Here is a 15,577-nt window from a genome sequence, read left to right as displayed (position 1 = left end):
ATTAAAATGTATTCCTGAATTTATTATTGTATGACTTTATTCCTTTATTATTTTCTATATTTATTTTTTATATTTATTTATTCCCACATATATTTATTTCCATATTTATATATTCCCATATATATTTATTTATTCATACATGTATTTATTTTTACTTTTATGTGTGCAACATGGAAATGAGGGAGGCAGTTCTTGCGTAGCTCCAGTGCATCATTGGTTGAGAGCTCAATAGTAGCAAATACGATGGACGTCCCACCTTAGCACACTCTGTCTCGCACAGATTTAGAATATGCAGGGAAACGTTTTGCAGAGAGTCTAACAATCCAGGATGTGCTTCGACATTCATCGAAAAAAGCTCTCCTAAACCATCATTAAGCACCGCTACTCTAAATGAAACATTGTCATTTGATACGTGGTTATCGACTTCATTCGCTAGGTTGCGCAACTCTCTAGATATATGTGAAGCGTCAGCTATAGATTTTTTTTTATTGCAGAACTTATATATACATGCATACACTGTAATGAATTGCTGTAAAAATGACATCATGATTTTACAGTAAGCTGGCTGTTTTTCAATAAAACAGTAGATTGTTGTCAACAGTAATGCATTCTAGGGCACGCAGCAGTTTCTTGGACAGTTGTATCACATGTACAGCATACTGCTGTAAATTTCAAATGTACAGATGCATTGTGGGATATTTACCGGTCGAGATTATTGGCGGCAGGCGTCAGCAAGAAGAGTGATTCATGAACTGTGGTAAGTGACTAAAGGCTGAATTACACTACACTTTTAAAAATCACGTCACATTTTTATATATATATATATATATATATATATATATATATATATATATATATATATATATATATATATATTATAGTTATCATACACTTGCCTACTTAGAAAGATGCTGTTGGCAAAAATAATGACCAATGTTCTTATCATAGTGATCTTGCGGAAGCATGAGCCTGCCGTAATTAGTTATTTTTAGGTGGTTGTTGCATTTATTAGCTGTAGAGCAGTGATTTATTGCAATAATCCAGTCATAAATTTTAGCTGTGGGAAGCCCCTCTGGGTCTGGATGCGATGGCGCATACATGGCCCTGAATGCGTCTGTATGCGTTTTTCCTGTATGCGAGTCTTGGCCAGAGATCGCCAGCAAGGGTCTTGCCTCTTACTGATAGTACCGCGCAGGCTGAACAGGGTATGGTTCTCAGAGCTAATATCTCTCCTCGACGGCTCGCCTTGGGCGATTCCAGACAGGAGGGACCTTCTGTCTCAGGCACAGGGGACAAAATTTCATGCCCGGCAAGGATTGTGGAAACTTCATGTTTGGCCCCTGAAGGGTACCAACTGAGGGACACAGGGCTTTCACGTCTTTGTCAGAGCTTGCAGGTTCACTACCTGGTCTCTGAAAGGAGTGGTAGAAACCTTGGGCACGTAGCCCGGTCGTGGTCTTAGGATCACATGTGTGTCTGCTGGACCAAAGGGGGGTCTCTGAAGGCCTGTGAGGACCACTGATAGATCTCCAGGAGGGGAACAGGCTTGGCCGGGAAGGATTTAACCTCCGGGAGCCTCTTAGGAACCTGATGATTAAGTCGTGCGGACCCAAAGACTTTCCGTCTACTGCGTTGTGGTGGGACGCGACAGCAGCAACATACAACTTCAAGGTGGAAGGGAACAGCCTCCCCTCCAACCTCTCTTGCAGGAATAGGAGCACTGACCTAACTGCTCCCCTCTGTGGGTCTTCAGCCCGGGAAGAACACCAATTTGCGAACAAGCGCCACTTCAGTGCCTGGTAGAGGGGACTCTGGCTTGGATGATCATGTCTACGACGGCAGGTGGTAGACCAGCTAGATCTTCCGCGTCCCGTCCAGGGGCCAGACGTGGAGATTCCAGAGGTCTGGGTGCGGATGCCAGAGCGTGCCCCATCCCTGAGAAAGAAGGTCTTTCCTCAGGGACTTCACTAGGGAGGGGCTGTAGCGAGGAGTACGAGGTCCGAGAACCAGGCCCGGGTGGGCCAGTAAGGAGCCACTAGGGTGACTTGTTCCTCGTCCTCCCTGACCTTGCACAGCACCTGAGCAAGAAGGCTCACTGGGGGAAATCCGTACTTGCGCAGCCCCGAGGGCCAGCTGTGTGCCAGCGGCAAGCAGACCGTCTGTTTCTTCATCACGGATAACTGCTGGGTATAGTCCGTCCTACAGGCCTTGGAGGGGAGTACAGGGTGACCCCGCCAGGTGGTAGGGTTTTCGGGACACAGGTGGAGCTCAACAGCCCTATCCACCTGAGGAATCGCTGTGTACCCGTGGGCTGCTCCGCCATCGAGGGTAGTGAGAGCGGATGAGCGAGTCGCTTTGTGACGTGTGGAGCACCCGCTGCCGTCCCTAGATCGCCTCCATCGCCAGCTGCACCATCCTCAATCCCGTGGGAAGAAGGAGCAATGCGGGGGGCGGCTGGAGTGGCATGCTTTCGGTTGAAAGCGAGCCGCGACTGCAACGTTGCCATGGTCATGTTCTCGCAGTGAGAACATGAACCATCCATAAACGCTGCCTCGGTGTGATCACAACCCAGACACACGAGACAACGCCTGTGGCCGTCTGAAGCGGAGAGCACTCTACCGCATACAGGAACTACGCAGGGGTGGAAGGGCATCTTTACAAAGACGCGTACTGAAAAGGACGTTCAACGCCAGCTGCGTATTGCTCTTTTAGAGAAAATAACTCTTTCAGAGTAAATCACTCTTCTATAAAAACTCTTTTAGTTTTTGCGCTGTTGAAGAGGCCAGGGGCAAACTGCTCTGCCGTGCAGAGAATGGAGAAAGCCGCTGAAGTGCGGCGTAGATCCAACAGCAGGCAAAGCATCAGAAGAAACAGGAACAGGTGTGTGACTCGCAGCTGACTGCAACACGACCATTGGCTCCAAAGAAAATTTCTGAATGAACTCGACATATTTGCCCGCTTTTATACCCGTATGTCCGGGGGCGGGGTATGCAAATACTGTCTGCCTAATTCCCATTGGCCTTTTTTCATAGATCAGAGGCATATTCGGCGCTCAAGAGAGAAGCCTAGTGTCGCTTCTTTGACACAACGTCGAAGTGAGTGGCAGACGGGGAACTTTGCATTGTTTTTAGGACCATGTTCTCACATAGTGTCCATTAATGTCTGTGAATGTGAAAGTCATATTAAAAATTCAAGATACATTTCAATACATTGCAAATTAGTTTTTAATATGTTTTGTGAAATAATAACTGAATTAAGTTATTATACAAAATAGATGGCAAACATTATGCAATTAATGAGTAGTTTAAATAAAAAATTCAGCTGCCAGTAATAGACATTCAGCAAAATATACTGGACATACAGTATTTTATGTATTTCCTCCAAAAATAGTAAATTCACACAATCAAGTAATAAACTGTAAAAATTACAGCATTTAACTGCTAAATGCATCTGGTAAATTACTGTATTATTTTAAAAATACTGTATTTTTCTGTATTATATAATTACAGTAAATAACTGTAATTAAATTACAGTAAGGTCACTGTAATAATTACAGTAAGTGGTTGGCAACCCTGCTTCCAGTATTTTACTGTAAATTTTAGTGTACATAAACGATCAGGGAAATGAAGCATGGTTGTATCTTTTACAATGAACAATCATAACAACAGAAAACAATATTATGGATTTGCAGACATCAAAATATTAAGTTATATACACAGAAAAAAAAAAAGAAAAGCATAAGGTTAAATCATATCATTTATGAAACTTGCTCATTTTATGGTTTTGTTGAAGAATCAGCTCCCCATTTATTTTGTGATTGTAGTATAACCAATAAATGTTGGATTGACTTAAGCTCTTATGTTTTTAGCCCCACAAATAGCTATAGTTTACACAATATGGCTATGACCTAACATCACATCAAAACAAGTCAAGAGTAATCGAGCATACGCTTGACAGGACCAGCCCACATCATTATCATACAAGAGACAGAAATGTAAGAATAAATATAAAAATAAATACATGTGGGAATATTTCTATATGGAAATAAATACAGGTGGAATAAATAAATATAAAAATAAATGAATGCATAAATTAATAATAACAATAATAAAAAAATTATTAAGGAATAAAAATAAAAAGAGAAAATAATAAATAAAGGAAAAAAAAGTGTATTCCTTTATTTATTTTCTTATTATTACATTTAGCTATTTATGTATTTATTTATTATTTTTGCAGGTTTTGTCCTCTATAGTTTTCTCTTCTTTTTTTGGATATTCCCAAAAAATTGTGCAATATGAAATGTGATTCAATATCATGATAAATATCGATATCGAATTATATGAAAAAGAATATCATGATAATATTTTTTGCCATATCGCCCAGCCCTACATCATTGACATGCGAGCAAAAGCAAGCCAGAAACGAATATGTATATGTATTTTTTATTTGTGCAATTTAGAAATGTTGAAGTTGAAAAGATCTTAAATGTTGTATTTATTTTTTAATTAAAACAGACCCCTGATGTATATATTGTTAAATAAATGAACAAGGAAGTAGAGATGGTCAAATAAATGTATAGCTCAGCCTTTTGTTTAGTTTTTTAATGCCTGATAGAAAATATCTACCTTTGTAGAGCAATACAATACTTTAGGCAATTGCAGAATAGTCCCATTAGTCACAGATACACTTCAGAAAATTTAGAACACAGCTATTTCTGGGCTTAAAAGTTAGAAAAACCAAATCAATGCAGAATGTTGTATCTCAAAAGGAATATAATGTGGCCCCCCCATGCAATCCTTAAAACCCGATGTGGTCCCTTTACCAAAATAGTTGCCCACCCCTGCCCTATACCCTTTTCTCAATCTTTTCAAAACTCCCCTTTATATTTCAATTGGCATTCAGAATTAAGCACAGTGATCCCCACTCAGTAGTTGTGATGGGCAAATACCAACACCCAACAATGAGTGTGCCATCAATTTCATTCATTTTATTTGGTACTTTCTTAAAGCTTAAAAAGATTAAACCTTTAGCCTCTGGAATGGAATGTGTGCAGAGTGTTGTTAAAGTGGCAATCTTTCTGAAGTAGTTTACTGGTGCGTCGCCATGCCCTGTTCTCTATTCCGCTTGATGGATTCTGAGAAAACACAACAATTCAGCCCGAACTCTGAAGGTGTGATTACCTTTAATGGCTGTATAAACACAACAGAAATGGCCTGTCCAGCTCAGAAGGTTATCATGGTTCTGCATGCACAGTTTTACACAGAATGCAAAGTTCACATTTCAAATATCTATCCTAATTTTATCACAGAAGGAGGTTTATAAGCACATTACCGCCAACATTTAGGGTTTGTTATCAGTAAATTACTTAAGATAACTCTTGGAGCTTTTTAGAGTGTGCAGACTTTTAGGGATTACTATAAAAAATAATTTATAAAACGCATTGTGAATAGTGTGCAGATGTTGAGAAAATTGGTTTTCCCCACTTGATAATAAAAGATGATATAGTGTCTCAGACCCACACACACACAATACGATGAGGAAAAAACAAACAAAGTGTGTGTCAGTACTGTAGTAGCACCAAGTGTAGTTGATATGATTTAATTTTATTTATATATTTTTTTATATAGATTTATATTACAACTATACAAGGACAATGATAAGTCTACTTAGTTTTATTATTAAAAAGGTAGTTTTGATTATAAGTTTTAAATGTTTAGGCTATTGTTTATTTTTTTCCCATAACAAAATACTTGTTTGTTTTATAGAAACTTCTCATTTACTGACGTAACCTCTGTTCCCTGTGTCTCTCATCTTTGAGAAAAGGCCAATGAGAATTGGCAAACAAAATTTGCATAACCCTCTCCGGACATATGGGTATAAAAGGAGAGGAAGCGTGTGTCTGTTCAGACAGGTTTTGAGCTGAGGAGCCGAGAGTAAGTTCCTGGCCATTTCAGCAGCTTAGAACAGTATTTTGGCAAGAGGGACACACATCTTGTTCCCTCCATCAGTGAAAGGAGGTTAAAACAGTAATTGAGACATTCCCCTTCTGTCAATCACTCAACGTTGTGCCGATGTAGTAACACTAGGGGTCTCTATTTAAAAATGCCACAACACTGAACGTGTTACGTGGACTGCTGATGCAGGTGCAAGCGGGCTGTTGCATGCGAAAATAGCAGGTGCATCAGACTGCACGTAACCTTCCCCAATGCCCCAAGAGACGTCATATAGTTCCCCACATCCCTGAGGGAGGGAAGCAACATAACTAGCCAGGGAGCAGGCCGCACCAGCCGCTGCCTTTTCTCTATATATGTTTTCTCTCCATAGAGTATTAGATGCGCCTGGGGCCATCTAACGCTATAACACGCATTGGGGGAGGTGTTCTTTTCCAATCCTATCCTTTCAGGGGAAAAGGCCCTGCAGAGACCACATCCTGCCCAACAGGGGAGGTTAACATGTGGCAAATACATCACATGGGCTTACCAGCCACACATGGAAGTGGCGCAGTGGTAGGTCCTGCCTCGATGGCAAAACACAAACACAGCGACCGGGGGACAGAGGGAGCTCTGCCCAAAGGAGACGCGAGTCCGCCGACAGGGGGACCATACCACATAAAATACATCACAGGAGATCTTGGAATAATCAGTATCTGTGGAGCATCTATTCCAGCGCAGGCCTGTGGTGGGTCTGGCTGCGAACTTCCTCCACTGAGTTCGGAGCCAGAGGGCTAGGGTCTGTGACTTGTGGACTCGACTGGGGGAGTAGAGGGCACGTCTTCACCTCAGGGGAGGGAAAGGTGCTATGCGCAAGTGATACACCTGGCCAGCTGTTGTCACCGTATTACCAATTTCTACATATGAGGACCTGTCAAAACACGGGATGAAACTGGCTCAACCCAGAGGTTGTAAGACCTTGTGAAGGTATTGGTGTTGCCCAGCCCGCCGCTCTGCAGATTTCTGCTGGAGGGGTGCCATTGCCCACGAGGATGCCACACACTTTGTAAAGTGTGCTCAAACCTGGAAGGGGGTGGGCACAGCCCGGGTCTGGAAGGCCAACACAATGGCGTCCACGATCCCGTGGGCAAGCCTCTGTTGGGGGCAGCATTCCCTTTCCGCTGTCCACCAGGCCGACAAAGAGCTCAGAGTGTCTAAAGCTCTGCATGCGATCCAAGTAGGTGCGCAAAGTATGCACCAGACACAGCAATGCTAAGGCTGGGTCTGCCTCCTCTCGGGGCAGCGTTTACAGGTTCACTACCTGAACCCTAAAGAAAAGGGATCGTAGGAACCTTGGGCACGTAGCCTGGTCGGGGTCTCAGGATGACGCGAGATTCTTCCGGACCAGGCTCCAGGCAAGGGTCGCTGACAGAGAACGCTTGCAGGTCCCCAACCCTCTTAATGGAAGTGAGTGCTATCAGGAGGGCCATCTTCAAGGAGCGGCTCAATCGGGGCTCTCCGAATGTCCGAGAGGACAATGGAGAGATCCCATGAGGGGAAGAGGCATTGCCTAGGAGGGTTCAGCCTCAGGGTGCCTCTAAGGAACCTGATGATTAGGTTGCTGATGACCCAAACGACTTACCGTCCACTGATGACCCAAACGACTTACCGTTTAAAATACACATGAAACAGTAGAAAGCGGAAGAAAACAGAAACACGTGGTAAAATGACAAAGGATAAAAAGACGAATGAAAGAGAATAAGAATAAGCAATGCTAAGTGTAACGCTCCTTATCCGACAGCACTCAAATAACCAGGTGAACACCAGGATTTGCGTTTCATGCAATGTGTTTATTTCTGTAACACAAGGAGAAAAATATTTCCTCTGGCGACACACTGGGCATTTAGACATATACACATTTATCCCCTCTCAGCTTGAGATACACTACTCTGCCCTTGCTTCAACAAACACCAGATTGCGATGCAAAACGAATCCATCTTAATATAATAATTTTAACAGTCAACATATAAACATACCTGTAACACAAGGAGAATTTTTTTTCCTCTGGCGACACAGTGGGCATTTAAATAAAGAGAAATAAGAGATTCACTTGCATTTGAAAAAGACGTTGTCAGCCACAGTATGCACATGATGAGTAAATTACATCTAAACTTCACAAAGTTGGTCATATACAATCACAATCGATTAACATATCATTACACAACATCACTGAACTTTCAATGTAACATTATTTGTGAGATAAACATGTATTATGTTACAAAAAGAATCTCATTTTACCAGAGCACATTTTACCTACCCCCCAGTGTATTTTACATACACTTCTCTGCAGGGGGAATGGGAGTGGTTTCACAGGTAAAAGGCGGACAACCCACTAATTACTTAATGTCGCCACCAGAGATCCCTCAACAATAAATTAACTGAAAAAAACACAGCAATTTTGGTGAAAGTCATAACATTAACAGTAACATTTTTAGCCCTGTTACATAAGCAGGCTACATACACTCGTACAGCCGTCAGCAACATGTTCATGTTTATTAATATTGATAACTTTTAATAAAAAAATATATATATGAATATATATATATATATATACGTGTGTGTGTGTGTATATATATATATATATATATATATATATATATATATATATATATATATATATATATATATATATATATATATATACACTCACCTAAAGGATTATTAGGAACACCTGTTCAATTTCTCATTAATGCAATTATCTAATCAACCAATCACATGGCAGTTGCTTCAATGCATTTAGGGGTGTGGTCCGTGTCAAGACAATCTCCTGAACTCCAAACTGAATGTCAGAATGGGAAAGAAAGGTGATTTAAGCAATTTTGAGCGTGGCATGGTTGTTGGTGCCAGACGGGCCGGTCTGAGTATTTCACAATCTGCTCAGTTACTGGGATTTTCACGCACAACCATTTCTAGGGTTTACAAAGAATGGTGTGAAAAGGGAAAAACATCCAGTATGCGGCAGTCCTGTGGGCTGAAAATGCCTTGTTGATGCTAGAGGTCAGAGGAGAATGGGCCGACTGATTCAAGCTGATAGAAGAGCAACTTTGCCTGAAATAACCACTCGTTACAACCGAGGTATGCAGCAAAGCATTTGTGAAGCCACAACACGCACAACCTTGAGGCGGATGGGCTACAACAGCAGAAGACCCCACCGGTACCACTCATCTCTACTACAAATAGGAAAAAGAGGCTACAATTTGTAAGAGCTCACCAAAATTGGACAGTTGAAGACTGGAAAAATGTTGCCTGGTCTGATGAGTCTCGATTTCTGTTGAGACATTCAGATGGTAGAGTCAGAATTTGGCGTAAACAGAATGAGAACATGGATCCATCATGCCTTGTTACCACTGTGCAGGCTGGTGGTGGTGGTGTTATGGTGTGGGGGATGTTTTCTTGGCACATTTTAGGCCCCTTAGTGCCAACTGGGCATCGTTTAAATGCCACGGCCTACCTGAGCATTGTTTCTGACCATGTCTATCCCTTTATGGCCACCATGTACCCATCCTCTGATGGCTACTTCCAGCAGGATAAAGCACCATGTCTCAAAGTTCGAATCATTTCAAATTGGTTTCTTGAACATGACATTGAGTTCACTGTACTAAAATGGCCCCCACAGTCACCAGATCTCAACCCAATAGAGCATCTTTGGGATGTGGTGGAACGGGAGCTTCGTGCCCTGGATGTGCATCCCACAAATCTCCATCAACTGCAAGATGCTATCCTATCAATATGGGCCAACATTTCTAAAGAATGCTTTCAGCACCTTGTTGAATCAATGCCACGTAGAATTAAGGCAGTTCTGAAGGCGAAAGGGGGTCAAACACAGTATTAGTATGGTGTTCCTAATAATCCTTTAGGTGAGTGTACCTGTATAACAACAGCTGGACGGAAGAATTTAAATTAATTTCTCGAAGAAATATCGACAGTGGCCACGCCTTTTGCAAAGAGTGTCGCACTGATTTTAACATCGGACACAGTGGGAATATGATGTTACTCAGCACATTAAATCACAATGGCACAATTTGTATGTATTTAGCCTGTGTGCTGGTTAGAATGAGAACATGTATTGTGCTAGAGAGCTCCCAGTTTAAGTTGAGAATTCTTGGGTAAATTAAAAATGTTATACAAAATGCTTATAAATTGCATTAAATATATGTGAAAATTAAATATATGTGAAAATTGAGTGCTTGTTATGGATCATTTTTAAGGATGCATATGGATTTCATGTGTGGAGTTTGACCACATTTTGTGCACATGCAAGGAATTGGTATGAAAATGTAGTATGAATCATAGCTCATTTAATGATTGCTATCCCAGAGTGTTTTCCATTTAAGAGAATTGTATTGTTTAAACTCTTATACATGTCCTTAAAGACTGGTTAAAAATGCAGAAAATGCTTGAGCGATCATTTAGATATTAGCCTCGTCCATATTTAATTTTTGTATATTATTTCTGTTTTTCATTTGACAATTTTTCATTCTACTGTGCTTCATTTTGCTGTGCAACTATATTGCCCAAATGACTGCTATTATTTTTGTCTTTTTTGTTTAACAGCCTTAATTGTTTAGTATCCTGTGTTGTTTACTAACAACTTCTATGTCAGTAGATTAAAGGTATAGTTTACCCAAAAATGCCAATTCTCTCATCATTTTCTCACCCTCATACCATCCCAGTTACGTATGAATTTCTTTTTCTGCAGAACACAAACAAAGATTTTTTTGAAGAATATCTCATTTCTGTTGGCACATACAATGCAAGTGAATGTGACCAGAACTCTGAATGTCCAAAAATCGCATAAAAGCAGCATAAAAGTAATCCACAAGACACCAGTGTTTAAATCCATATCTTCAGATCCAATATTATGAATGTAGGTGAAAAACAGGTCAATATTTTTGCCTTTATGTTCTTTTTAGACCCTCAGAATTCGGGCCACCATTCACTGCATTGTATGGACCTAAAGAGCTGAGATATTCTTCTAAAAATCTTAATTAGTTTTGTGCCAAAATAAAGTCATTCACTGCTGGGGTGGCAGGTATGGAGGACAAAACATGCAAAAATAATAAATAAATACATAAATAAATAAATGTAATAATAAGAAAATAAATAAAGGAATAAATGTCTTGATAAAACAAATATAATTCGTTTTTAAAGAAAGTTATTCCTGAATTTATTTTTGTATGAATTTTTTTCTTTATTTATTATTTTCTCTTTTTATTTTTATTCTTTAAAACATTTTTTATTCTTTCATTTGTTGTTTTTGTATTATTATTTATTTATGCATTCATTTATTTTTATATTTATTTATTCCCACATGTATTTATTTCTATATTTAAATATTCCCACATTAATTTATTTTTGTATTTATTCTTACATTTCTGTCTCTTGTATGATAATGATGTGGGCGGGTCCTGCTTACCATTGGTTTTTTGTAGATTGAAGGGTGTGCTCGATTACTCTTGACTTGTTTTGATGTGACGTTAGGTCATAGCAATATTGCGTGTAAACTATAGCTATTTGTGGGGCTAAAAACATAAGAGCTTAAGTCAATCCAAGATTTATTGGTTATACTACAATCACAAAATAAATGGGGAGCTGTTTCTTCAACAAAACCACAAACTGAGCAAGTTTCATAAATGATATGATTTAACCTTGTCCTTTTCTTTTTTTCTGCGTATATAACTTCATATTTTGATGTCTGCAAATCCATAATATTGTTTTCTGTTGTTATGATTGTTCATTGTAAAAGATACAGCCATGCTTCATTTCCCTGATCGTTTATGTATGTATACATCCGCAATAAAAAAAATAAAAAAAATATCGCTGACTCTTCACATATCTAGAGAGTTGCGCGACATGCGAATGAAGTCCATAACCACACATCAAATGACTATGTTTCATTTAGAGTAGTGGTGCTTATTGATGTTTTAGGAGAGCTGTATGCTGGTATGAATGTCGTAGCACATCCTGGATTGTTAAACTCTCTGCAAAACGTGTCCCTGCATATTCAAAATCTGTGAGAGTCAGTGGGTGCTAAGGTGGGACGTCCATCTGCTCTCATCCAATGATGCACTGGAGCTCCTCAAGGACCGCCTTCCTCATTTCAATGTTGCACACAGAAAAGTAAAAATAAATACATGTATAAATAAAAAAATATATATGGGAATATATAAATATGGAAATAAATATATGTGGAAATAAATAAATATAAAAAATAAATTAACACATAAATAAAAAAATATGCAAAATAAATGAATAAATAATTATGTTAAAAAGAATAAAAATAAAGTTAAAAATAAATATAGAAAATAATAAAGGAATAAAGTCATACAATAATAAATTCAGGAATAAATTTAATTAAAAACGAATTATATTTGTTTTATCAAGACATTTATTCCTTTATTTATTTTTTTATTATTACATTTATTAATTTATTATTTATGCAGGTTTGGGCCTCCATAGGCAGGAGGGTGAGTAAAGGATGAGATAATATATAATTATGTTAAAAAGAATAAAAATAAAGTTAAAAATAAATATAGAAAATAATAAAGGAATAAAGTCATACAATAATAAATTCAGGAATAAATTTAATTAAAAACGAATTATATTTGTTTTATCAAGACATTTATTCCTTTATTTATTTTTTTATTATTACATTTATTAATTTATTATTTATGCAGGTTTGGGCCTCCATAGGCAGGAGGGTGAGTAAAGGATGAGATAATATATATTTTTTTTTAATGTTAGAAAGGACAGATAAATTAGGATTAGGTTTATAACATAAAAAAAATTATATCACGTATCCCTATTACATACTGTACAGACAGGGCGCCAATTTAATCTGCCTTCATACTGGGCCAGGGTACCAGGTGTTTTGGTTTCGAGAGGCTTCAATATTTGTGTTAAAAGTATAATAATCTCTCAGTGTCAGCTGCCATTTTGATTCCAAGTTCAGCATATATGTAGCCACATCCACGCATAATGTTCCACTGCTTTGCAAATTCATGAAACTCCATTCCGAGAAAAATGTGATTGACTCTTGGGACACTGCCGGAAAAGAGGCAAATTTTTTCCTTCATTATTGCTGTTGTGCTCAGTGCAGAGATGGAGGTCAATGGAAGTGAATATAGCAGATTCACTTTGCATGCTGCTGATTGAGGTGCCTACCCTGCTGTGTGGCCTTAACGGTGCTTTCCCCATAAAATATTTCAATTTGGAGAGAAAGACGCCAGGGGCCTAAAATAATCATGCTTGTTCCGAACCCCTTAAGCTCATGTTATGACAAAGGCAAACTGTCAACCGCTAAATAGAAAAACATTATAGTCTTTCTTTTCGGAAAATGCACTTGTCATTTCATATAGGGGCACACGTATCTCCCAGCCGGCCACAAAACACTTTCTGTCACATTCGCTTTGCTAGAACATACCTCTTAAAGTATAGAGAGATAAGGCGCTATATTGGCTGCTATTCAGATCATGGCTCGGCGCTGGCAGGGTTTCTGTTCAAACCCTCTAACCTCTATTTTTTTCCATGGGTCCACTCTCTTTCGACCATGGGAGCAGGGTTTGAGCACAATAAGTGATTACAAGGATTAGATTGGCTTAAAACCAAGGGTGCCCAAGCACTTTACTCTGAAGGGCAACATTCATGCAATTTCAAATCTCACTGGAATGTGGGGGCTGGTAGGGCTTTGAAACAGTGTACTATAAAGAGGCCTTGGTATTGACAGAGGAAGAGGGGAGATCTGGCGTGTGGACGGCGTAGTGATTTCACAGTAAGCACAGCCAAGTCAACTGTGAATAATGTCATTTAGAAGTCCGAGGTGACGCAGTGTTCTGGAGAGCTGCTGAGAGCCCTGCTCTGCGAGCCCCAGATGAACTTTCGAAAACTCACTGAAGTCAACGATGCATTTCAGCTCTTAATTAAAAGGAAAGCACACACTTCTAATTAGTCTAATCTGGGTACTAATTTGAGGGGTCATTAAAGCGCAGGAGACTAATCTCTATCAAAACCTGGCAAAGTCATTTAGAGCGACTGGTTACGCACGCTAGAGCTGAATGCTTATGAGGATACTGAGCCAACTAAAGGGCAGGATAACCACTCTGACAGACAGAGGCACAGCCACCTGGTATCACCAGGCACAAATGAGCATTTGGCCTAGGCAGCCATGCATTTCTATGCATATATATTTAAACAAGCATTTCTGAGAACCAAAACATTTTGACATTTGCCAAAAGCGATTTAAAAAAATAAAAGCATCCCTTTAAGCATTCCCAAAATATATTGAGTTGGCACTTATGTTGGATAATTGCTATTTAAGAAAATATTGAAATGCAATGTGTAAATTGATGTAACATAATCTGGTATATTGCAATAGTAATTTACCATGAAGTTAAAATAAACTATGTATTATCATTGAAAAATATTGCCGTTGGAGCCAAATCAGAGGAGTTTATTCTGTAGTCATTTAGCGGACACTTTTATCCAAAGCGATGTTCATACAGTATATACTTAAATCAAAGTTCCCCTGGAACATCCTAGGATTAATGTCAAAATGAAATCAAAATGAGTCATGACATGAATCAAGTTTTTTTTTTTTATCTTTTCACATGTAATAGTTCATTGTACTTTAAAAACATGCTGTAAGTTTCAGAACTCAAAACTTCCTCCTCACTGCAAAAAGAGCATTTGTTGTCACACTAGGCCTTTCGTGATTATTAAATGCCACCCCGTGCAGCTGCCCATGTCGGCGTGTTTAAATCCACTCCTGCAAGTGGGTGTTTGCGCAAGCCTCTTCTGCGTCAGCAGAGGCTTGCACCAAACACCCGTGGAAATATAAACAAACAAGTATAAACTGTGATGGTGAACACAAAGTGCTCCGATTTCACTTTAAATGATGTGTATATAACGTGTAGTGGAAAATGTTCCTGGTTCATACATGTAGTGAAACAGAGAAGATGACATATGCTTTATTTCTGTGGAGTTATGAAATGATGAAACAAAATCTCCAAGGATTTGCTTCATGAGAAACAAGGGCTTGTGGGTTTAATCAGAGCATAAATATATTGTGTGAAAATGAAAATATTTGTACATAAATATTTTACTATTACATAATATAACAAAATATTATATTAATCTAATGATATATATATAAATGAATATATATTATAATGTAAAATCCTAGCTTGATCAATACAGTGGGCCATTGATTAGAGAGCACGGGCTCACAGAGTATTCAGTCGGCTACCGGTGGAGGGTGACAGGCCCCATCCCATCCTGGCAACATTTTTGCGGTCGTTCGACAGAGACTTTGTTCTTCGCATGGCGAGGATGTTATTCCCTTCTTTGCGAGACAAACACTGATTAAAATTAATCAGCAGAAGGTGGGTTTCACAATGCTCTAACCTACCAAGTTGAGGATTGAAGCTGAGGATGGCCGCAAGACTTTTACATGCTCACAGCAGTCTTTGTCCTTCATTAAGTCTATTATGTGAGTGGGTTATCTAGTTTCACTCAGTTAAAAATTGCAGACTATACATCATTTTCTTCACCGATCCGACCTGAATAGTCGCGCCACTTTATTGGTTGCT

Source organism: Xyrauchen texanus, chromosome 39 (assembly GCF_025860055.1).
Source record: "Xyrauchen texanus isolate HMW12.3.18 chromosome 39, RBS_HiC_50CHRs, whole genome shotgun sequence".
Taxonomy (NCBI): Eukaryota; Metazoa; Chordata; class Actinopteri; order Cypriniformes; family Catostomidae; genus Xyrauchen; species Xyrauchen texanus.
The sequence above is the reverse complement of the archived record's forward strand: the minus strand, read 5'-3'. Positions refer to the sequence as shown.